The 23,587-nt window shown below is 40.9% G+C and overlaps 1 protein-coding gene across 3 annotated transcripts in view; it reads left to right on the top strand.

The window, feature by feature from the left end:
• The first annotated feature begins 294 nt into the window (after positions 1-294).
• Positions 295-23,587, top strand: part of KLHL13 (kelch like family member 13) — a 197,573-nt gene continuing 174,280 nt past the window's right edge. The window contains exon 1 of one of the 3 annotated variants that reach the window (XM_005227425.5): positions 295-584. The gene's annotated coding sequence lies outside the window, so the exon portion shown is untranslated. The remainder of the gene's footprint in view (positions 585-23,587) is intronic. The other 2 variants (XM_010821318.4, XM_024988078.2) reach the window with 2 other exon arrangements.

Here is a 23,587-nt window from a genome sequence, read left to right as displayed (position 1 = left end):
CACCTCTTCTGTCTTGGGCACCAGGGGCCGTGTGTGCTCTAAGCCGAATGTCCGGGTTTCGGAGGCGTGGGGGCCACCGCGCGGCCCGCCCGCCTCCCGCCCCTCCTCGCCACGCAGCGGGCGGCCGCGGAGTTGCGCTCGGACCCTACACTGGGTCCTACCCCAGCTCCCCCGCCTCCCGCGCAGGCGCCGCCGGGGCCGCCCCCGCCGCCATGTTTCCCCCGCCCGCGCGCCCTCCCCCACCCCTCCTCAACTGGGCTCCCGCCCCCCTTTCCCCCTGCCCCCCGCCCCCCCCATGAGGTCAGGCGGAGGCTCCGCCGCTGCGGCCGCAGGAGCGCCGCTCCTATTCCGGGGAACCCTGGGACGGAGCGTTTCAAATCAGCGGAGCGGCGTTCGGGGTAGGGTCCGTGCTCTCCGCCTACGGGAGAGCGAGGCGAAGTGACCGGCGCGAGCAAGGGGGTGCGGAGGACTGGGGCCGCTGCCTCGCCTCAGGACGGAGCCCCGGCTGCGCGCCACTCGCTCTTCGGCCCTCGGAGCGCAGCAGCGAGCGGACGGGCGGCGGGACGCCGGGACGCGCAAACAAGGTGAGGCAGGGTCCTGAAGTGGCAGCGGCTCTGTCGGCCGCCTTCGCGCCCCGGGCACCCGGCGAGGCCAGGCGGCGCGCCGGTCAGGAGCTGTGACCTGCGGGCGTACAGGGGGTTACCTCCGCTCTTCACACGCCCTCCCTCCGTCCCCACAGCCCATTTTCTCTCACTTGCGGGTGTACGCCCTCCTGCCCGCACCTCTCATCTCTCCCTCCCCGACTCGCTGGCTCCGCCCGTCGCCTGGGTTCTTGGAGGACCACTGTGCCTAGTTTTCCTTTCCTTCTTTGTTACCCCTCTAAGATCTTCTTCTCCGGGGCTGTCGCTGCCCTTGACGGTCGGGGGTCTCTCTGCCCGCCTCGGGCCCCGCTGTCTCTTGTCTTCCCACAGTTTCTGCTTTGTGCCTCCTAATCCATCCCTCCCTCCGAATCTTCTAACTTGGGAGGCTTCGCTGCTGGCTCCCGAGTCAGGAGCACCTTCCTCTCTTCCTCGAAGCTTTTAACTCTGCTTTGAGTGTCTTCATCTCTAAAAAGTCTAGGCTGCTTTGGATTAATCACAGTTCACTAATGATTTTCTTGGAAGCTTCCAGTCTACTGTACGGTGTACTGAGAGTGATGGGAACGAGCCTTTAGAAAACATCATCTAAAGAACTTCCAACTTTGTTTTTTTCCTAGTGTTCAGTAACTTAGTCCAAGAACCACAAGCACTGAGAATGGATATATGTATGTTGTTTGTATTTAATCCTAGCACATGGTCCTCCGTCTGATTCTTCCCACGCTGCCAAGCAGGCCGTAGAGAGAGACAGTGGGAGGGACCTTGATGCTTGGCTCCATTTCTCCTGCAAACTGGAGTGTTCAGCGTTTCAGTGTTGTCAGAGGACTAGTAGTTTGGGATAAAGTCACTCAAGTTAGCCTAAGCTGGTTACCAAACCCACTGAATTGGAACTGACAGACTCTGGGGTTTAAAACTGACTCTGTTGGGAGGGTCCCTGCCTTTTTTTTTTTTAAGAAGCCACAATTTCTTACTGCTGATCACATATTTGTATGTACCCTCAAGAAGCAGAATTTAAAAACCATGTCAAAGGGATGACTTTTCTGTTTGCTGAAGTCAGTTTCACACAGTACCAGCCTACTGCCTTCTCCCCGTGCTCCTATACTGAGGTTCGTTTACTCACTTCCATGCTCTAATTAGCTCGTGAAGAAAATTGAATGAAGAAGCTGGATGTGGAGGCAGATACAGTGAACTAGCATAGGCCGACCTTGGCGGCTGTGTTCCTGGAAATGGGCTATATCCACTGTTGAAGTTTGAAAACTGAGAAAAGTGAAATAATCCATTAAGTAGTTATAGTTATGACATCATTTTACATTTAAAAATATTAGCTTCCTTGTCTGCATGTATTTTTTTTATTAATCTCCTTACATTTAACAGTGATAGAATTGTTTACTTGGTGTGTGACCAGGTGTTGTCATTGACACAGTGTGCACTAATTGGCAATCATCTCAGAAGAAACCAAGTTGTGAATGAAGGTGACAGCTAAATATCACTGTCCTGGGAGCATTTTTTTTGGCCGTGAGACGATGCATGTAGTTTCTGCTGCAACATCAAATGATGTATTTTTAAAACGGATAAATAAGGGCCTCAAATTCCCAATGCTTTTAATCTGCCATTTTTATAAGCTCCTTTTAAGAAAGGGTGGTGTGACAGTATTGGGTTTATGCTGTTGCTCTGAGGAAAGTGGTTTTCACAAGAATATTAAAGAATATTTATATTACAGTTAGTATAAATATTAACTGATCATCAGTTTAGTTATATGGCTTTCAGTTGATCTGTAATTTCCCTCGTTCATTTGGTAAATTTCTGACTTCTCTTTAGTTCTTTTGGAAAATGGGTGTACTTGGGAAAGGGGGTTTATACAAATAGGCCTACTCTTCTAAATCTGTAATTTTCTTGGCAACCCTTTCTGGAAAGGTATATAAACTTGTCAACTGTTTCAAAGAAAAGAGTTTATGTTGTTATGTCATTTTTTTTTCCTTTTGTAATTAGTACTGATACTAAGCTAAGATTGCCCTAATACGAACTATTTATGTTTGCCAGAAAAAAAATAAAGGTGGATATGAGTTTGTCTTAGGCATTTTGCTCTGAATCTTGAGACTCTTACTCAAAATGTGTTTGATAATCCACCTGGTACATCCAGGAGTTATCAAATTTGGTATTTCCGATGTTAGTAAACATGATTGAACATAATTGCACTTTGCTGCTGAATTCTCTTTTTCATTGATTTACATTTTAAATTACTTTTCTTCATGTAATTTGACTTACATTAGTGAAATGAGACTAACCAATTTTTTTAATTGTTTGATTTTATTGATGTTTAAGAAACTGCTACAATCTCCTTGAAGTATTTTCTCTTTAATCCATTGGTTGAAACTGGTATATTTTTCTTGCCGTGAACTAGCACAACAACTTGTCAGGTATCCTCAGATCTCAGAAAAAAAATGTAGAAAAAATTTTGAAAAATGAACAACTCTAGAGAAAACATCTCAAAATTAGATGAAAAGATTTTCTCAAGTTACTGACATTCATAGCAGTCAGCTTTTAAATATATTCTTCAATCATTTGATAATTTATCTTACAAAATCTGTTGGGCATCTTCTATTTGCCAGGCCATGTGCTAGCCACAATGGTAAATGATAAGAGGTGTAATCCTTGATCTTCTGGAGTCTCACAGAGGCTATATTCCACCAGAGAATATGGACAGTAGGTAAGGAAACAAATGAAGAAGATCCTTATAGATGGTAGTGAGAACAATGGTGGAAATACTATGAGATGGAGAACTGGAAAGGGCCTTTTTAGCAAGGGTGGTTTGAAAAGGCCTCTCAGCGAAGGTGACCTTTGAACAGACATGTGAAAGAAGAGAGATCACTCTTACCTTGTCAGCTTACCTCATCAAGAGCTGAGAGAAGAGTAAGAGCCAAGACGTTGAGACAGAAAAACAAACTTGAGATATTTGAAGAACAGAAAGCCAGCCAGGATGGATGGAACCTAGTGAGCTTTAAAGGAGTTAGGGAGCCTGGAAGGAGTCAGTAATAGGTAATGCAGGGCCTACAGAGTCTGATAAATAATTTGATTCTCAAAAATAGTGGGAAACCATTGGAGAGTCTTTGTTATGTACTTTTCTGTGGAAGGTCAATGACTGAAAAAAAAACTAGTGGATGTAAATAAAATTTGTTTTGCAGAGGGTAAGTAGAATATCTAGCTACTCAATTGTTTAAGAGAATGAAAATCTTTGATATGTATAAAATATGTAATTGACTTCTTTCACTCTGCTTAGATAAGGGAGTAAGGGAATGGGAACTCCAAGGTGAATAAGTTACGAAGCAGTTGAGTTTGCACTGTCACATTGTCCACCAGAGCCCTGAGGTGAGTTGTCACCAGCCTTGTTAAAGATCAGATCATCGTTCAACTTAAGAATTTGTTTGGGACTTCCCTGATGATTCAGTGGCTAAGACCCTGTGTTCCCAGTGCTGGAGGCCTGGGTTTGATCTCTGGTTAGGGAACTAGACCCCATATGCTGCAACTAAGACCCAGCATGTGTGTGTGTGTGTGTGCGCGCGCATGCACGTCGCACCCACACTTAGTCATGTCCTACTCTTTGTGACCCCATGGACTGTAACCTGCCAGGCTCCTCTGTCCATAGAATTTTCTGGGCAAGGATACTGGAGTGGGTTGCCATTTCCTACTCCAAGGGATCTTCCCAACCCAGGAATTGAACCCTTGCATCTCCTACATTGGCAGGCGGATTCTTTACCACTGTGCCACTTGGGACACAGCCAAATGAAGAAATATAATAAAAAAAGAAATGTAAAAACTTTTTTCTCATGGAAATATACTTTGGAAGGTTGGAAAGTTTATTTGCATGTGAAGAAATAACTTAGGTTTTAGAAATGGCCTTTGGGATTTAAGAGGAGCCACTTCCCTTTAGCTATTGCCTTCTCCAGTGTTTCCAAATTGCCATACCTTTATTCTTTGAGAGATCAGAGTTTTCTCTATTCCTTGAGGATTAAATGAATTTATACTTGGCATTTATTTTGTTGCCCTGAACTCTTGCTTGAACGCAATCCAACTTGGAGGTCTAATTGGCCCCAAATAAGAATGCAGATAGTCATTGACATTCCATAGGAATAAATCTGAATATTGTGAAGCAGAAACCTGCCAAATAAGCCTCAGTGACTCCTGCAGGGTCAAATTCCAACCCCTCAACCTAACACTCAAGGATTCGCCATGATAGGACATAGGCCTACTATCCCAATTGTCCTTATTATTCTCTTAACAAGAAATCCTCTGTTGGTTTAAATGGATTTTACCTAGTTTGGAATTTTGTGCTTAGCATTATTCTTGGCATGGAGTAGGTGCACAGTAGCGGCCTTTTGAATGGATGCCATGCCATCATCCATTTCAAAAGCCCTCTCTTTTCCTTTCTGTCCTTGCAAATCCCAATGCTAGTCAAGGAACAGTTCAAATTTTATATCCTATCACCCCTGACCCTGACCTGCTTTCCTCCTCTGGATGTGAACAGCAGTCCTACACACCTACCATCATGCATGTCATAATCATCTTTATTTGTTGCCGGGCTGTTTCCCCACTGGGCTCTGGCTGCATGAAGGCAACCTGCATGAACCTTGTCTGGTTCATGTGTCGTCATCTCCTGAGCACCTGGCATGTGGTATATCCTCTATAAATAGTTGTTGAATAAGGGATAAATGCTGCCTTGTGCCATTTTTCCTATTATTGTTTTGGATACTTTAATTGTTTATTACTGTTGAACTTATCACATGTTTGTCTGGTGCCATCAAGCAGTTTCTGAGAGAGGCCATAGAGCATAGTTGTTAAGAGCGCAATTGTGGAACTTGGCTGTCTGGGTTCCAGTGCAGGCTGGGAGTCTTACTTGCTGGGGCATACTGTGTGAGTTAACCTCTCTATACCTAATAGTTTTCATCTGTAAAATAGGAATAAGATAACTTTCTTCTTAGAGTACTTAGAAGGATTAAATGAGTTAGTTACATCTAAAATTTGTTATTTGCAATTTTTAATTAAAAAGATGCGATGAAAATTTAATTTGGTAAGTTAGGTGCCAAAACTCAGGTGGTGACAAAATTTGACTTAAACTGATATGAGGGTATTTGATACCCTTTTACTCTATTTAATGTTAATATTTATTTGGTTTTGTTGTAGCACTAGTAATGTGTTTATGGGGCAGTGCCTCAGACCTTGCTGAGGTATTACATAATATATCATATATGCAGGTTGAAGTGAAGTGAAAGTGAAAGTCGCTCAGTTGTGTCCGACTCTTTGCGACCCCATGGACTATACAGTCCGTGGAATTCTGCAGGCCAGAATACTGGAGTGGGTAGGCTTTTCCTTCTCCAGGGATATGCAGGTTACTGCCTACCTAAAAGTCTGGACATTTTTTAATTTGGAAACACATCTGGCACCAAGGTTTTCAGATAAGGGATTGTATACCTTACACAAAAGTGCTTAAATTAAGGCTTGCACGAAGTAAGTCATTGCTGTTGGTTGGGATTAGGGAGGTAAATATGCTGTTTTGTCCTTCCCAATACCTCTCTCACAATGGTTACCATGTAAATATATGCTGATTTATTCATGCAACAACTCTGGATAGAGGGCCGGCTGTATGAGCCTCATTTTATCATAGGAAAACAGATATGGCTGGGTCACATGACTGAAAGGAGCCAAGACCCCAGTCTTTCAATAGTCTTTCATCTAGTACCAGTAAAAGTATTTATTTTTTGTTATTCTTTTGTTATTTAAAACAATGCATGCTTCTTTAGGGCGAGTCTTTTGAGGGGGGGTTAGTGGAGAAGATGCAGTTAAGAATCTAATATGATTAGACACTTACTCTGTGCAGTTGTTAAACACTTCTTGAACTCTTCATGTATATAGAAATCTGTATTAAAAGCCAGAGAAAGGTATGAAACAAATGAGGCATGGTTCCTGGTCTTCAGTAGTTTCAGCATCATGCATGGTTACACAGGAACACAGATGTCCATTACAATTCCTTATTTTCCTCTGTAAGTTAGAAATCATTAATATTTAAAATGTACAAAGGAAGACACAAGTGTCAGTGGAAAACTCATTTTAGTATTCACTAAATGGAACTGGTTTTTAGTCGCCCTAACTACTCCCTACCCCCTACAATATGATCTCTATATGACATCCTGGCAGCCTTTTCCTTCCACTTAAACTGAGCAAAATATGTTTTTTATTGTTCTCCTTTATCAATATTTGTAAATCATAATTTGTATATTTTCTTTGTCCTTTTTCTTTTGTGGATTTCAGGGTATAAAGTGTCTCAAAAGGTTTTTTCTGGAATATTCTTAAAGTTGAAAACTAGTCCTCAAAGCTATTCTGCCTATTCATTCAACAAATATCAATACTTATGAATTAACTTCTTCTATTCTTGGCATTACACTTGTTCACACACATAGAATCTCTGTGCAGTGCTCTTTCCGTCTATCTGGAGTACACTGGATGAGCAGAGTGGTGACATGATAGTGTGTAGTAGGAGCTACAAAATAAAGCAGCTTATGTTTTCTTGGAGTATTTATTATACACAAAGATTTAGAAGAAATTAAAATACATTGTGCTTTAGAATGCAGTATTCATGATAAAAATTTGAGGTAAAACCCAATACTTCAGAGAAAGGCTGCCTGTAAGGGTAGCTGTGGTAACCCTGGGTTGACCCTTTGGAAAACAGAGGCCACACTGTGCCCTTTGAGTCTGTACCTTCAGTCAAATACCCATACATTTTCATAGCCTTAAAATCCTGTAATAACCTACAGAAAAGGTAATTGTTGTTTAGTTGATCAGTCGTGTCTGACTCTTTTGTGACCCCATGGATTGTAACCCACCAGGCTCCTCTGTCAGTGTGATTTCCCAGGCAAGAATATTGGAGTGAGTTGCCATTGCCTTCTCCAGGGGATCTTCCCAAGCCAGGAATCGAACCCACATCTCCTGCATTGGCAGGTGGATTCTTTACCAATGAGCCACCAATGTACCAATGAGGGTACATCAGAAAAGGCAATAAACATCCATTTCTCCCCCTCCCCATCCCCCCCAGATTGTATAATTTCTTCTAGTTCAAGGAAACACTCTGGTGGTTTGAAAATGACCTAAATCTTAAAACGTGTCAAGTGCTAACTGAGGTCCTAATGTTGAGGGGTAGTAGCTATGATTGATAGTGAAGGAAGGGCCTGCCAAGGCAAGGGACTACTGTCTTCAGAAGAAAGGTGTTAGAATTGATGGGATCAAAGCTTTGCCCCATTCTATGCACGCTTTCCTGTGTCACTGACAGAAGTTCAGTTTTGCTAACTTTAAAGCTGCTTTCAGTCCTTCCCTGGTGGTGCAGTGGATAAGAATCTGCCTGCTAGTGCAGGAAACACGGGTCCAATCCCAGGTCTGGGAAGTTTCCACATGCCACAGAGCAACTAAGCACAACTACTGAGCCTGCGCTCTAGAGCTTGCACTCTGTAGCTACTGAACCCACATGCTGCAGGTACCCAGTGCAACTAAATATTTTTTTTTTTTAAACTTCTTTCGTTTGTAATTCATTCACTATACAAATGATTTTGCTGGTTGCTGACTACTGAAATATTTAATAGTAGAGGGAAATTATCACAGCTTATGTGCTTTTGAGGTTGATAAAAGGTTTCTGGAGTTTGAGGTGGTTTTGAAAAGGGGTGGGCTGTGCATCAGAGGTGTGCCTGTTACAAAGCAGTGATTTGCTTTCCTCCTGATGAGAAAGATGTAGAGAAAAGCAAGTGAAGAAAGGGGGTGAACATGAATGGAGTAAGTCTAAGAATATTATCTTTCAGCTCGTTTTTATTATTGCTGTCCCACCCTTCTTAGTGCTGCTGCTGCTGCTGCTGCTAAGTCGCGTCAGCTGTGTCTGACTCTGTGTGACCCCATGGACTGTAGCCTACTAGGCTCCACTGTCCATGGGATTCTCCAGGCAAGAGTACTGGAGTGGATTGCCATTGCCTTCTCCACTTCTTAGTGCTATTGCATAACAATTCCCGTGGCCGGAACTTGTTGTAATGTGTTACTGCTGGAAGATCATAAGGACCTGGGTATAGAGGGGTGATTAAGGACTGGTCTTTATATTCTCTGCATGACATGCACTTATAGTCTTTTCAGGAGAAGATGGTAAGAGAGTTGTAGTGTTTTGCTTCGTAGTCTCACTTATTTCTAAAGAATGCTTTATTTCAACCAAGTTTTCTGTTACGCTGTTGTCTGTCTCTCAGTGGGAAGGCTGTAGAATTCAGTGGTTAAGATCTTTGGTCTGGGAATCTCAGGCTGGGATTCAAATCCCAACTCTGCCTTTTGTTGACAGTGTAATCTGGGGCAGCTCTCTTTACCTCTCTGAGCCTTGTTTGTCTCCTCTGTAAGCAACTTCGTCTGTTGGTTGTAAGGATTAAATGAAAGAATGCATATAAAGTGCTGAGCCCAGTTCGAGCCACATAGTAGATACAGTTATGATTGTCTCTTTTAGTAGATTGATGGCCTAACTGGTTAAAACTCTTGGAGTTTTGCCATTTCTATATGAACCAGAAATCTGAGGGAAAAGTTGCATCTTTCTTTGATATTGCCTTCATCCCAGTGAGAATGCTATTTTCTGAACATGATGCTTTTGAACTGTGGTGTTGGAGAAGACTCTTGAGAGTTCCTTAGATTGCAAGGAGATCTAACCAGTCCATCCTAAAGGAAATCAGTCCTGAATATTCAATGGAAGGACTGATGCTGAAGCTCCAATACTTTGGCCACCTGATGTGAAGAACTAACTCTTTGGAAAAGACCCTGATGCTGGGAAAGATTGAACACAGAAGGAGAAGGGGACAAAAGAGGATGAGATGGTTGGATGGCTCACCGACTCAACGGACATAAGTTTGAGTAGGTTCCCGGAGTTGGTGATGGACAGGGAAGCCTGGCGTACTGCAGTCCATGGGGTCGTGAAGAGTCAGACACGACTGAGCAACTGAACTGAACTGAACTGAGACCATTTAGAGGTAGCACTAGTCTTCTGGCAGACAAGAGAGTTTGTGGTAAATGCTTGGCTTATTACTTATTCAAAGATGGCAACACTTTGAATGCGAGGAAAATGTCAGTTTTAAAATATGATTGACCCCATATATGCATAAATACGGGCTTTCCTCATGGCTCAGACAGTAAAGAATCTGCCTGCAGTGTGGGAGACCTGGGTTCGATTCCTGGGTTGGGAAGATCGCCTGTAGGAGGACATGGCAACCCACTCCAGTATTCTTGCCTGGAGAATCCCCGTGGATGGAGGAGCCTGGCAGGCTACAGTCCATGGGGTCACAAAGAGTCAGACATGACTGAATGACTAAGCACAGCACATACATAAATACAATACTGTTTAACTTAATAGGATTTAAATTTTAATCTCCATTTTGAAGGGAAACAGAGATACAGGAAAATGTGCACAGCAAGCGATGTTGTCTTTTACACAGGTAAATTTTGTTTTGATAATCTGAGAGGTAATATATTTCCCTGATTTATCTCTGTTCCAGATTTCAAGCCCTCAAAGTAGAAAATATTGAAAGACTCATAGTAGTTCAACTACTGGGAAGAGGGTATTTTTGAATAATGTGTTCTATTGATTTGGAGTTGCTATGGTTATCCTAAGCTTTTATAATAGTTACACTAGCAACAAATCAACTAATAACTTACTACCTTAAACTTTTAAAGTTTTTAAGTAAATAAGTATTACTTAAACTTTTTAAGTAATAACTTTTACCTTAAAATGATAAAAGTTCAATAGCAGTTTTGGTAAGTGAATATCTCAGTTTAAATTATTGAGAGCAGCTTCAGGTGTTGCAGAGTGGGTCTCACCTTTTGAGTTGGAAGTACCTGAAGGCAAGGTGCCTGCTCTTTCACCTTCCAGCATTCTCCTTTGGTTGCCATGTCAGACACTTGAGGAGACAAATGTCCCTTGGGTAGTGGGCTTGCTTATGGAATGCCGTAAGTGCACAGATGGGAAAGAACCAGGAAACGCATTGCTGTCTATTCACAGGGTTTTGTGTTGATAATTACAATAATGTACATTCAAGTACTGAAAAGTGTAGCTCACCACACTAATGAGATATATTATTTATTACCAGCTTTACCTGCATTTATAATCAGCAGCAGCAGCATCAGATTTGAACATGAAAATGTTCAAAAGTTCATTTCAAAAATTAGACTTACTCTACCCTCAGGAAGTGAGCTCAGTATTAAAGATAATGCCTTTTATTTAGAGCATCTTTCTTTTGAAGCATGGTTAATTTTCCTTATTTTATTTACTCCAGTGGACATATTTACTCTGCTAAGTGACTTGGCAGAAGGTCACGTTGTCTAAGAGGGATCTAGGAGCAGAATGTAGGGCCCTTGGTTGTAACCTAGTGCTTTTCCAGTAATGATATAGAAAACTAAAGGATCCTTTCATATCTATAGTTTTTCAGTTGACAGGGTGAACCAAAACTTCAGCAGTGGAAATGCCAACCATTATTCTAGGTCTGCACATGTACTGGCACAATCTGACTTTTATCAAAATGAGTTTTGGATTTATTATGAAATTTTCTACGTGCATTTGGTGTCATATAGGCATGATGTTTAAACATTCTGAGGAAGCAATCGTGGAGTAATTATATGTAAAGCATTCTATTAGGAGGGAGAAAATGTATCCACTACCCTAGCAAAGGCAACAGACAACATGCAGCAACCTGACACCAGCCAGTACTATTAATAATACTAATGTCAATCAATAATAATTTACAGTAGTATTATAACACTGTGGCACCCCACTCCAGTACTCTTGCCTGGAGAATCCCATGGACGGAGGAGCCTGGTGGGCTACAGTCCACGGGGTCGCTAAGAGTCGGACACGACTGAGCGACTTCACTTTCACTTTTCACTTTTCATGCATTGGAGAAGGAAATGGCAACCCACTCCAGTGTTCTTGCCTGGAGAATCCCAGGGACGGGGAGCCTGGTGGGCTGCCGTCTATGGGGTCACACAGAGTCGGACACGACTGAAGCGACCTAGCAGCAGCAGTAGCAGCAGCATAACACTGTGAATATGGCACCATTGTAAGCGCTGTATATGCACCGACACATTGAAACCACAGACCGATGCTATGAAGAAGGCGCTATTATTGTCCCCATGTTACAGTCGAGAAAACTGAGGCAGAGAGAAGTTAGATGGCAATCCCAAGGTTACATACCTAATCAGTAAAACCAGTAGCATTAAAATCCATGCAGTCTAGTTTTAGAGTCTATGCTTTTGAACCACAGCCTTTTCTTTTATTCTCTCTCTCTGACAGGGACATTATATAAGAGTATGATAGCTAAATAAGGCATATTAGAAGACATTCTGCAGAAATCTAGAGGTATGATCAGAGTTGGGTATTAAAGTTGCCAAGGCATTTTTAAGCAAGATACTTTTGAAGAGGATCTTACTGAAAAATAAGGAAAGTGTTCTGACATTTTAATACCCAAATCTTTGTACCTGTATATCGCATGTGTGTGTGTGTATGTGTGTGCAGGTGTATGTGAGTTTATATACATGTTTATTTTGAACTGGGAAGAAATTTGAGGGTAAATCTAATTCAGAATCCTTTATATCTGCAGCCCTTTTTATGTTTTTATGTGCAACATTTTGTACCACAAACATGTTTTTAAAAATAAGGAACAACTTTATTGAGCTATAATTCAACTACCATACAGTTCACCCATTAAAAATGTACAATTCAGTGGTTTTTAGTATAGGCACAGGGTTGTGCAACCGTCACCACAGTCAATTTTAGAATACTTTCATCACCCAAAAAAGAGAAATACGTGCTTTGAAACCAATGTGGCCATGAAGGGGCTGGAGGTAGTGTGCCTGTTGGCACTACTGCTTCCCATCAAAATGTTCTGGAGCTGTGCTCAGCGTAACACAGATCTGATGCTGTTTTGTGGTGGCTAGCTCCAAATTGCTAGAGGATGCCTTATTTTAATTTCATTTTGATCAGTGACTGAACTTGCAAAGGATTCTGTATTTATCTGATTTGGCATTCTAAGCCCAAATTGATGATATAAATCTGTTCATTATGTATTTATCACAAATGTACTTGGTATTAGTACTACATAACTAAGCCAGATTTTTATTTAGAAACAAAACTGCTAAACTTGCTCATGTGAATAACTCCTTCCTTGTCTGTGTGTGCTTTTAAAAAAAATTATTTATTTATTTTAATTGGACGCTAATTACTTTACAATATTGTAGTGGTTTTTGCCATACATTGACATGAATCAACCATGGGTGCGCATGTGTCCCCCATCCTGAACCTCCCTCCCACATCCCTCCCTATCTGTGTGTGCTTTTATAATGGGCTGGAGCCAGGGATGCCTAAGAAATTTTATGTGTATACACTGGCATTTAAAAAAATATTTCCAAAAGTTACGCCTGACATAGAATGTTAGTCGATAGATAGTTGAGATAAAAGCAACAGGGTTTGTTTGTTTGTTTTTGCTGGGGTATAGTACTAGGGTGACGTGTTATAGAAAAGTTCTTATAAAATGTATTGCATGGGAATTGCCTGGTGATCCAGTGGGTAGGATTCTGTACTTCCACTGCCTTGGGCCAGGGTTTGATCCCTGGTCAGGGAACTAAGGTCCTGCAAGCTGTGGAAAATGGCCAAAAAAATAAAAAATAATAAAATGCATTGCATATTATATATAGATATTGTGAAATAGTTAGAATATTTTGAAAAAAATCTGAAATGATTTTTCAGCCACTCAGACTTCACCAAAATATAGTCAGTTGTTATACTCAAGGACTGACTATGTTTCTGTCTAGTGTGTGCTCAGCCACTTCAGTCTTGTCCAACTCTTTGTGACCGTGTGGACTACATGTAGCCCACCAGGCTCCTTAATCCATAGGATTCTCCAGGCAAGAATATTGGAGTGGGTTGCCATTTCCTGCTCCAGGGGATCTGCCTGACCCAGGGATTGAACCCAAGTCTCCTGTGTCTCCTGTATTGCAGGTGGATTCTTTACCAGCTGAGCCATTGGGGAAGCTCCTTTCTAGTGGGAGTTATTAAACCAAATACCTGTGGGCATAGCATGGGAGGGAGGGGTTGTTCTCGGTTCTTCATTATAGTAATAGTTTAGAGTCAGTGTTACCTTTCAGGGTAAAGAATAGCTGTATACTTTTTATTATTAAAAATAATCTGTGGACATAATAAGATGTCTTGAAGAGCATAGGTGTCTTTTAAAATGAGTTAATCTTGGATCCATATTTGCTACTTTTTCTTTCAGAACAGTTTTGAAATGTCATTTAAAATTTCCTTCATATTTTTCTATGCTTATTATATATCTGAGTTGATTTTTTTTAATGTTTATTTTTTATTCAGCTGCACTGGGTCTTAGTTGTAGCATGTGAACTCTTAGTTGCTGCATGTGGGATCTAGATCCCTGACCAGGGATTGAACCCAGGCCCCCTGAATTGGAAGCATGGATTCCCAGCCACTGGACCATAAGGGAAGTCCCAAGTTGAATTTCTATTCAGGGCTCCAAGTAGCTTCACTTGAGGCCAAAGTGCCTTGGTTCACTCAAAATGGCTTACTGTGAACCTGAAATACATGGATCTCTGCTCATTGTTGTACATGGATCTCGGCTCTTTATGCATGGCAGCAGTGGGGTGATCTTATCGCTAGTGTGTAGGAGAGAATCAGACAGGATGACACTGCTGTTCTGGAAGAACACCTAAGTGCACCTTTATGATAACTAGGTAGAAGCATATCTTCATCACAGAGATTAATAGGGATCAAGGAATCAGGTACTGTGAAATTAAAATGTTCAGTTTAGGAATTTTGATTTAGGAAACTTGGTGTCTTTTTCATTACTAATTTTATTATTATGCTATTAGGATACTGAGCTATGTGGAAAGGGGTTAGAAACCTGATTATTTAAGGCAAGCCAGATTGGTCTGCTTTGAGGGTCATTTTGAATGAGAAAGTACCACACCATTTAGAAAAGAGGATCTAGAGTAATGTGCAAATTGAGTTTTCTTTAACTGGAGATATCATTTATTGATTTTAAGAAATGAACCCATTACAGTATATGCAAAAACTATTACTTGACAATAGTGTGATTTTCTGCTTAACTTAATGCCAAAAATGATTCAGACTCTTAAACAATTTGGAATGGCTCTAAGTGCAGGTTATTTCCATCTACCTGTTTTGAAGATGAATCTGCTTTATTTGCAAGTAGGGGAGACTCAATGACTGTAATTAGCCTTAGTATGTAGGGCAGCACCATGTCTGATGAGAGGAAATGAGGCATTTCATGTCAATTCATTCAAGAAAAATTAGTGAAGTACCTTCTGACCCACATTTTGGGGATGCAGTGGTGACCAAGGCCAAGTTCTGTCTTCATTCTCAGAGGCAATCACAGTATCCTATTTGTTGTCTTTGTTCTCCTCAAGAGCTGTGGAAACGCCTGGGGTGGGTGTGTGCACGCACTTAGTCATGTCTGACTCTTTGCAACCCCATGGACTTTAGCCTGCCAGGCTCCTCTGTCCATGGGATTCTCCAGGCAAGAATACTGGAGTGGGTTGCCATTTCCTTCTCCAGGGAATCTTCCTGACTCAGGGGTTGAACTTGCATCCCTTGTGCCTCCAACATTGGCAGGCAGATTCTTTACCACTGAGCCACCTGGGAATCCCTCTTGATACTCTTTGATGGGACTCAGTCATAACTACAACGAGGAAGAGGAAAACTGGCCTCCAGCTCCATCAGGCTGAAGTGTTGCCTTTAGTTATAAACCCTTGTTCTTTCTTTGTGTGCCCAAAGTGCCTCCTAGGTTGTTACCTGTATCCCTTTCCAGTGACTTAAATGAAAATTATAAAATTACAGTTGTGACCATGATCCTTTAGCATTCAATTGGAGAAATATATTTAGTGGAAATACGAGCTGCCAAAGGACTTGTGTAAGAACAGCTTCCATGACATGATTTGAAGGGCACCTAGTGGTTGTTTTTAAAATGTTCAGTCAGTTCAGTTCAGTCGCTCAGTCGTGTCCGACTCTTTGCGACCCCATGAATCGCAGCACGCCAGGCCTCCCTGTCCATCACCAACTCCCGGAGTTCACCCAGACTCACATCCATCGAGTCAGTGATGCCATCCAGCCATCTCATCCTCTGACGTCCCCTTCTCCTCCTGCCCCCAATCCCTCCCAGCATCAGAGTCTTTTCCAGTGAGTCAACTCTTTGCATGAGGTGGCCAAAGTACTGGAGTTTCAGCTTTAGCATCATTCCTTCCAAAGAAATCCCAGGGCTGATCTCCTTCAGAATGGACTGGTTGGATCTCCTTGCAGTCCAAGGGACTCTCAAGAGTCTTCTCCAACACCACAGTTCAAAAGCATCAATTCTTCAGCGCTCAGCTTTCTTCACAGTCCAACTCTCACATCCATACATGACCACAGGAAAAACCATAGCCTTGACTACATGAACCTTTGTTGGCAAAGTAACGTCTCTGCTTTTGAATATGCTATCTAGGTTGGTCATAACTTTCCTTCCAAGGAGTAAACGTCTTTTAATTTCATGGCTGCAGTCACCATCTGCAGTGATTCTTTGCAAAAGTAACTGAGATTTCCACCATTTGGTTAGATCTATGGCTTCTAAGGGCTTCCCAGGTGGTGCTAGTGCTAAAGATCCTGCCTGCCAATGCAGGAGAATTAAGAGATGCGGGTTCGATCCCTGGGTTACCATGAGTCTATGGCTCCACTATTGTAACCACATTATCTAGGTGATTTATATTGATAACTCATTTTGCCTTCTACTCTTGCCTGGAAAATCCCATGGACGGAGAAGCCTGGTAGGCTGCAGTGCATGGGGTTGCTAAGAGTCGGACATGACTGAGCGACTTCACTTTCACTTTTCACTTTCAAGCATTGGAGAAGGAAATGGCAGCCCACTCTAGTGTTCTTGCCTAGAGAATCCCAGGGACGGGGGAGCCTGGTGGGCTGCCGTCTATGGGGTTGCACAGAGTCGGACACGACTGAAGTGTCTTAGCAGCAGCATGTTGATAACTCATTTTGCCTTCTATTCACATGTACTACTTTAAGTTGTTTTAGCACAGTTACATTCTGATAACCTATACACTCTCACTTAAACTTGAAAGATGTGAATTATAGAACTCCTTTTTAAATTCAGTCTGGTGTTACTGGTATGTATGTACAGTTCTTAAGTCTATTAGATCCAATTTTTAAATTTATTTTTTTTGAAGTATAGTTGACAATATAGTTGACAAAACAATATTTTGTTAGTTTCTGGTATAGAGCTAAGTGATTCAGATATATAGATATAGATATATATGGACTTCCCTGGTAGCTAGTCAGGAAAGAATCTGCTTGCAATGCAGGACACTGGGATTCAATCCCTGGGTTGGAAAGATCCCCTGAATAAGGAAATGGCAACTTGCTCCAGTATTCTTGCCTGGAAAATCCCATGGACAGAGGAGTCTGGTGGGCTTCAGTCCATGGGGTCGCAACAGTCGAATATGACTTAGTGACTAAACCACCACCACCACTATATATATATATATATATGTCATTAGACCCAGTTTTGAATTCCACTGTGTATTCATGTGGATACAAGTTAAGCTGCTGTAACAGAGACCCCCCCACCCCAATCCAGTGCCTTTAACAAAATATTTCTTTCTCACATATCAGTCCAGGTAGGCAGTTCAGGGTCAGATGGTGGTTGCTCAATTACCATGTACTCAGGCTCCTTCTGTTTTCTTGCTCTGCCACCTTAGTAAGCAGCTTCCATCTTGTGATCCTAGATGGCTACTGTAACTCACTATTACATTCTCATTCTAACTGGTGGGAGCTGGGAAAAGGGGCAGGAGAAAGGAGACTCCTTACATGTAATGATATAACTTAGCAGTTTCCTACAGCACTTCCACAAATATCCCATTGGCTAGCCCTTAGTCATGTGGTGTCACCTAGCTGCAAAAGGGTCTGGAAAATGTGGTCCTTAGCTATGTGGCCATGTGCCCAGCTAAAATTATTACTATATAAGAAGAGAAGCATAGATATTGGGGGACAACCAACGGTCTGCTGTACACTGTTTCAAACTTGAATATTTGGTCAATTTCATGACTTATCTGGGGATATTATTTCTGTAACATTGGATATTCATTTTCTTAAGGATAAAAATCCAAACTTGTCAGTGTGACATACAAGCCCATCTTGATTTTGACTTTTGCTAGTCCCTCTAGCTACTCTTTCACCCTTCCAAACCTAAGTTGCATTTTAAATTGCGCACCCTCCAACTTGCCATGTTCTCTTATCCCCACCCTTCTATACTTTCTGTTCTCCCTGAAATGCTGACTGCTTGTTTCTGTCAGGGTTCATTTTAGTTGTTGCCTGTCCTGAGAACATTTCCTTGAGCCTCCTCTACCTAATAGCCACTGCTAGCTGTTTTTGTATTTATTTCTGTAGTATTAGTTGTGTCTCCCTTTAGCAATCTTTATTATAAATAGTGATGTGTCTCTGTGTCTCTCATTAGATTGGGAGTTCCTTGAGGGCAGGGGCCAGGTCTGTCCTCTCCATGTCAGGGCATGATACCTGGCCCTGATGTTTAATTAATGTTGGTTGAATGAGAAAATGACTCAAATATTTAGCTTACTAATTATGGCTACTTGATTAAGCTGGAAGCTCTTCCTAATTACCATCTGGAAATTGCAATACTTAGAATATTTTCCAGTAACTGTAACTGGGTAATTTTATAATAAGTATTGATAAAGTCAAGCACCTCAAAATATTTAGCACATGACTACGACATACACAGTATAGGAGGAGCAAGAAAAAGATGTATTACTCAGCCATTAAAAAGAATACATTTGAATCAGTTCTAACGAGGTAGATGAAACTGGAACCTATTATACAGAGTGAAGTAAGCCAGAAAGAAAAACACCAATACAGTATACTAACGCATATATATGGAATTTAGAAAGATGGTAACAATAACCCTGTATACGAGACAGCAAAAGAGACACTGATGTATAGAACAGTCTTTTGGACTCTGTGGGAGAGGGAGAGGATGGGATGATTTGGGAGAATGGCATTGAAACATGTATAATATCATATATGAAACGAGTCGCCAGTCCAGGTTCGATGCACGATACTGGATGCTTGGGGCTGGTGCACTGGGACGACCCAGAGGGATGGTACAGGGAGGGAGGAGGGAGGAGGGTTCAGGATGGGTAACATGTGTATACCTGTGGTAGATTCATGTTGATGTATGGCAAAACCAATACAATATTGTGAAGTTAAAAAATAAAATAAAATAATAAAAAAAAGAAAAAGATGTATAAAATTTTAAATGCAGAATGACCCCTGGAGATCATTTAATCCAACCCTTCTAATTTTAAAAAGATATATAATCTAATGGAGAAGTTGATGTTAAATTACTTGATCAAGAGCCTCTGTCTTCAAGGAGCTTGCAGTGTCATTGAATAGGTGATATTATAGACATGTAAAAGAATTGAGAAAAGTGTTGACAAATAAGTAGACATGGTGGGGCTAATCAAGATAGGTTCAGGGCTTCTCTGGTAGCCCAATGGTAAAGAATCTGCCTGCCAAGAATCCACCTGCCAATATAGGAGACACGGGTTCAATCCCTAGTCCAGGAAGATCCCACATACCTTAGAGCAGCTAAGCCCATGTGCCACAACAATTGAGCCTGTCCTCTAGAGTCCGGGAACCAATTACTGAAGCCCACACTCTAGAGCCCATGCTCCATGACATGAGAAGCCCACACACTGCAATTAAGAGTAGCCCCCACTCCCTGTAACTAGAGAGAAGTCCCAGCACAGACCCCCAACTAGAAAAAAAGAAAATGTAGATTCAATCAAGGACTTAAGCTTTGACATAAGCCTGAATGGTTTTGCTATAAGAAGACATTCCAGGTGAAGGGAATATATAAGTAACAGTTTAAAAAATAAGGATGTACACGTGACTGTTGGGATCTGTTCAGTTGAATGATGTTTAGTAGTAAGAGAAGGCAGAAAAATAGAGCTAGAAAAGTAGACTTGAATACCAGGCTGCAGAGGGAAACCACTAGCAGTTTTTGAGTAGGTGAATGGTATTATGAAAAAGATTTTTGTGTGTTTTATTTCACTGATAGATGGACTGGATTGAAGGCCCAAAATAGGTCATGAAACTGGCATGTTGTCTAATATGCCAACTAAAAAATACAAACTTGATGGATTCTAAAGTTTTAGCTCAAAGGTGAAAACATGATACACCGTAGATTTCAGTGATAATTAACATAACAATGTCAGCATTTTTCTTAATGGAAAAAGTAAGCCGAAGCAACAAGACTGTAATACTAGTAATGTGCATGTATTAGTCATGACATACTGTAGATAATTGTATAAACTCTCACGTTACACCAATACACTGTAAAAATTCCTGAAGTAACTGAGAACGTGGTGGCAGCTGCTGCATTGGACCTTCTATTTTGCCAGTCGGGCAAAAACAAAACAAAAACATGAGGTGACATGAGCCCTCTCAATGCATTTGGGAGCCATTTTGTTCAAAAATAGTTTTTTATGAAGCTAAAATGGAGTGTAAATTAAACATTATCTAAACATAAGAAGCATTTATATCATCAGGATGAATATATTGGGTTGGCCAAAAGTTTGTTTGGGTTTTTCATACCATCTTATGGAAAAAAACAAACGAACATTTTGGCTGAGCCAATATTTCTTTAACGGCAATAAAGAATATGGAGGGATATGGAAGCCTTTAATTTAGGGTTTTGAAGTCTCTAAGTTTATAGCTTCAGAAACATATATTGAATACTTGTTTTTTAAGGACCTATGTGAAAATAGCTTATATTATTATCATTTGCCTTTCTCTTAAGAATCGCAGGGACATTTCCAGTTAAATGAAGGTTCACTTAAATTGTATTGATTGGAGACTGGTATATTTGTGAAACATTTTAGGATGCTTACCCCAAAAACATTTTTTCAGATGTTGTACAATTAAAGGTATCAATATCTTTTCTGTAATGTTTTTGTACTTCAGCGTAATTAAAAGTTAATGTTATGTTGGCTTTTGAAAATTAAAGACATTTCAACAAAAGTATAGTTTTTCTGTGATTTTTTTTTTACTGTCTTAGAAACACTGGTAATTTTTAGCCTATCATAAACTTCTTATGCCTGTGTAAAATCTATTACATAACATAGTACTTGAACATTGTGGACTTAGAGAGTTATGGTATGGTACTGGTTAAGACTGTTAAGGCTCTAAGCCTGGCTTAAAGTCAGACTCTGCCACTTGCTGTTTGTGTGTAATTGAGCAAGTTACTTAATTTCATTGAGTCATGGTTGCCTCATCTCAAATGGAGAAACAAGGGATTTTATAGCAATTAAATAAAATAACATATGTGAGTATTTAGCACTATACCTAGTATATCATAAGATTCAATGAATGCTGAGTGTTGTTATTTTATATAGTTTCATATGATTTCAGAAAAACTTTGGCTGTTAGTTTCAACAAATTTTCCCAGCTATTTTATTTAAAGCAAACCTCTCTAGAAAAAGAAATCAAAAGAGTGAGGTAAATGACAATATCAATAATTTAAAAGGGCTTCTCTGGTGGATCAGATGGTAAAGAATCTGCCTGCAAAGCAGGAGACTCAGGTTCAATCCCTGGGATAGGAATATACCCTGGAGAAGGGAATGGCAACCCACTCCATGATTTTTGCCCAGAAAATCCCATGGACAGAGGAGCCTGGTGGTCTATAGTCCATGGGGTCACGAAGAGTCGGACGCAACAGAGCAGCTAACACATTCAATTATCTTCAAGTAATAGGGGGTGTTTTTAGCCGGTAAATTACTTGTTATTGTTGTCAATTATTTGGACAAATAATTAAACAAAATGACAAAAAAAAAAAAAAAAAACCCAAAAAACAAAAAACCCATCAGACTATGAATGACTTTGCCTTTGACTCTCATTGATAGAATTTGTTTTCAATTACCTCAGTTTTAGGAAATAGCTTGGTTTTGATAAGACTTTTAAAAAACTTTGAAATAACTGCATATTTGAAGGAACTTGTAAATATAGTACAGAAAGATATCATATACCCTTCACTCAGTTTTCCCCAGTGCAACTATAGAACATTATCAAAGCCTAGAAAGTGACATTGATATGACTACACCATTTATCGGCATTGATAGTTCTACACCATTTATCACATAGAGTCATGTAACCACCTCCATATCAAGATGTAGAGCTATTCCATTACCACAAACATAAATCGGACAACTCAAGTGAAGGAAGGAAAGAAAATCTATTGTATGTAATCCATATTTTTCTTACCATGTTATTTTTCCTTTCTCATGTTGCAATGGAGAAGGCAATGGCACCCCACTCCAGTACTCTTGCCTGGAAAATCCTGTGGATGGAGGAGCCTGGTAGGCTGCAGTCCATGGGTTCGCTACGAGTCAGACGTGACTGAGTGACTTCACTTTCACTTTTCACTTTTATGCATTGGAGAAGGAAATGGCAGCCCACTCCAGTGTTCTTGCCTGGAGAATCCCAGGGACGGGGGAGCCTGGTGAGTCAGACACGACTGAAGTGACTTAGCCGCAGCAGCATGTTGCAAAATTCCTTCTTTTATCATTTCCTTTCAGTTTAGAGGCCTTTCTTTTGCCATTCTTTTAAAGTAGGTCTGCTGGCAACCAATTCTTAGTTTTCCTCATCTGAGAATGTCTTGATTTCCCCTTCATTCCTGAAGGATATTTTCACTGGACATAGGAGTCTAGGTTGACAGTTCTTTCTTTCAGTACTTGAAAAATCTTGTGTGTCTCTTCCTTATGGCCGCCATTGTTTCTGATGAAAAATCTGCTGTCCTGTGAATTGTTTTTCCCTATCAGTAAGGTGTCATTTCTCTCTCTCTCTCTCTGATTTCTTCTTTTGTCAAAAGTTTGACTATCATGTATGTTAGATTAAATTTCTTCAGATTTACCCTCTTTCGTATTCACACAGTTTCTTGAAGCTATAGGTTTATTTCTTTTGCCAAATTTGGGAAGTTCTTGGCCATTATTTCTTTGAGTATGTTTTTAGTCACACCCTTTTTCTCTCTCCTTCTGGGACCCTGAGGGCATGAATGTTAGATCTTTTGTTATCATCCCTCAGGTCCCTGGTGCATTTTTTTAGTTTGTTTTTCTCTCCCTATTGTTCAGGTTGGGTATTGTTCTGTCTTTGACTTCTCTGATTGTTTCCTCTGTCCTTTCTATTCTGCTGCTGAGCCAATCTGTTGAGTATTTTTTTTTTCAGTTATTTTATTTTTCAGTTTTAAAAGTTCCACTTGTTTCTTTATATCTTCTATTTCTTTACTGAGTCTGTATATTTCTTTACTGGGCTGTCTATATTTTTTCATTTGTTTCAAGCATGTTCATAATTGCTTCTTTCAGGATTTTTATCATGCCTATTTTAAAATCTTTGTCAGATAAGTTTTAACATCTCTGTCATCTTGATGTTGACTTCTATTGATTCCTTTGTCATATACCTTGAGCTTTTTCTGATTGTTGGTATGACAAGTGATTTTTTTGATGGAGACCTGGACATTTTGGGCATTATGTAATGAGATTCTCCATCTTACTGAAACTTACAATTTTAGCTGTCTTCTGACTCCACTCTCTGCCTCATTACTTCCTGGTGGGTCTAGTTGGCCACGTTGCCCGGTTGATCTCTGTGGACACTTGAGCGGGTGTTTCCTCATTACTGGTAGGTGAGGGTGGGAGTACCGGTTCCCCATTAGGCCTCCAGTGATACCTTGCTGACTGAGAGGAGTAGGAGCGCCTTGGTACTGCTTCCTACATAGCCTCCACTGATACCATGAAGGGGGATGGCCACATCACCACCAGGCAGTGGT

Source organism: Bos taurus, chromosome X (genome assembly GCF_002263795.3).
Source record: "Bos taurus isolate L1 Dominette 01449 registration number 42190680 breed Hereford chromosome X, ARS-UCD2.0, whole genome shotgun sequence".
In the NCBI taxonomy this organism is placed as follows: domain Eukaryota; kingdom Metazoa; phylum Chordata; class Mammalia; order Artiodactyla; family Bovidae; genus Bos; species Bos taurus.
Note: the sequence above shows the minus strand (reverse complement) of the source record. Positions and strands in the feature narration are given on the sequence as shown.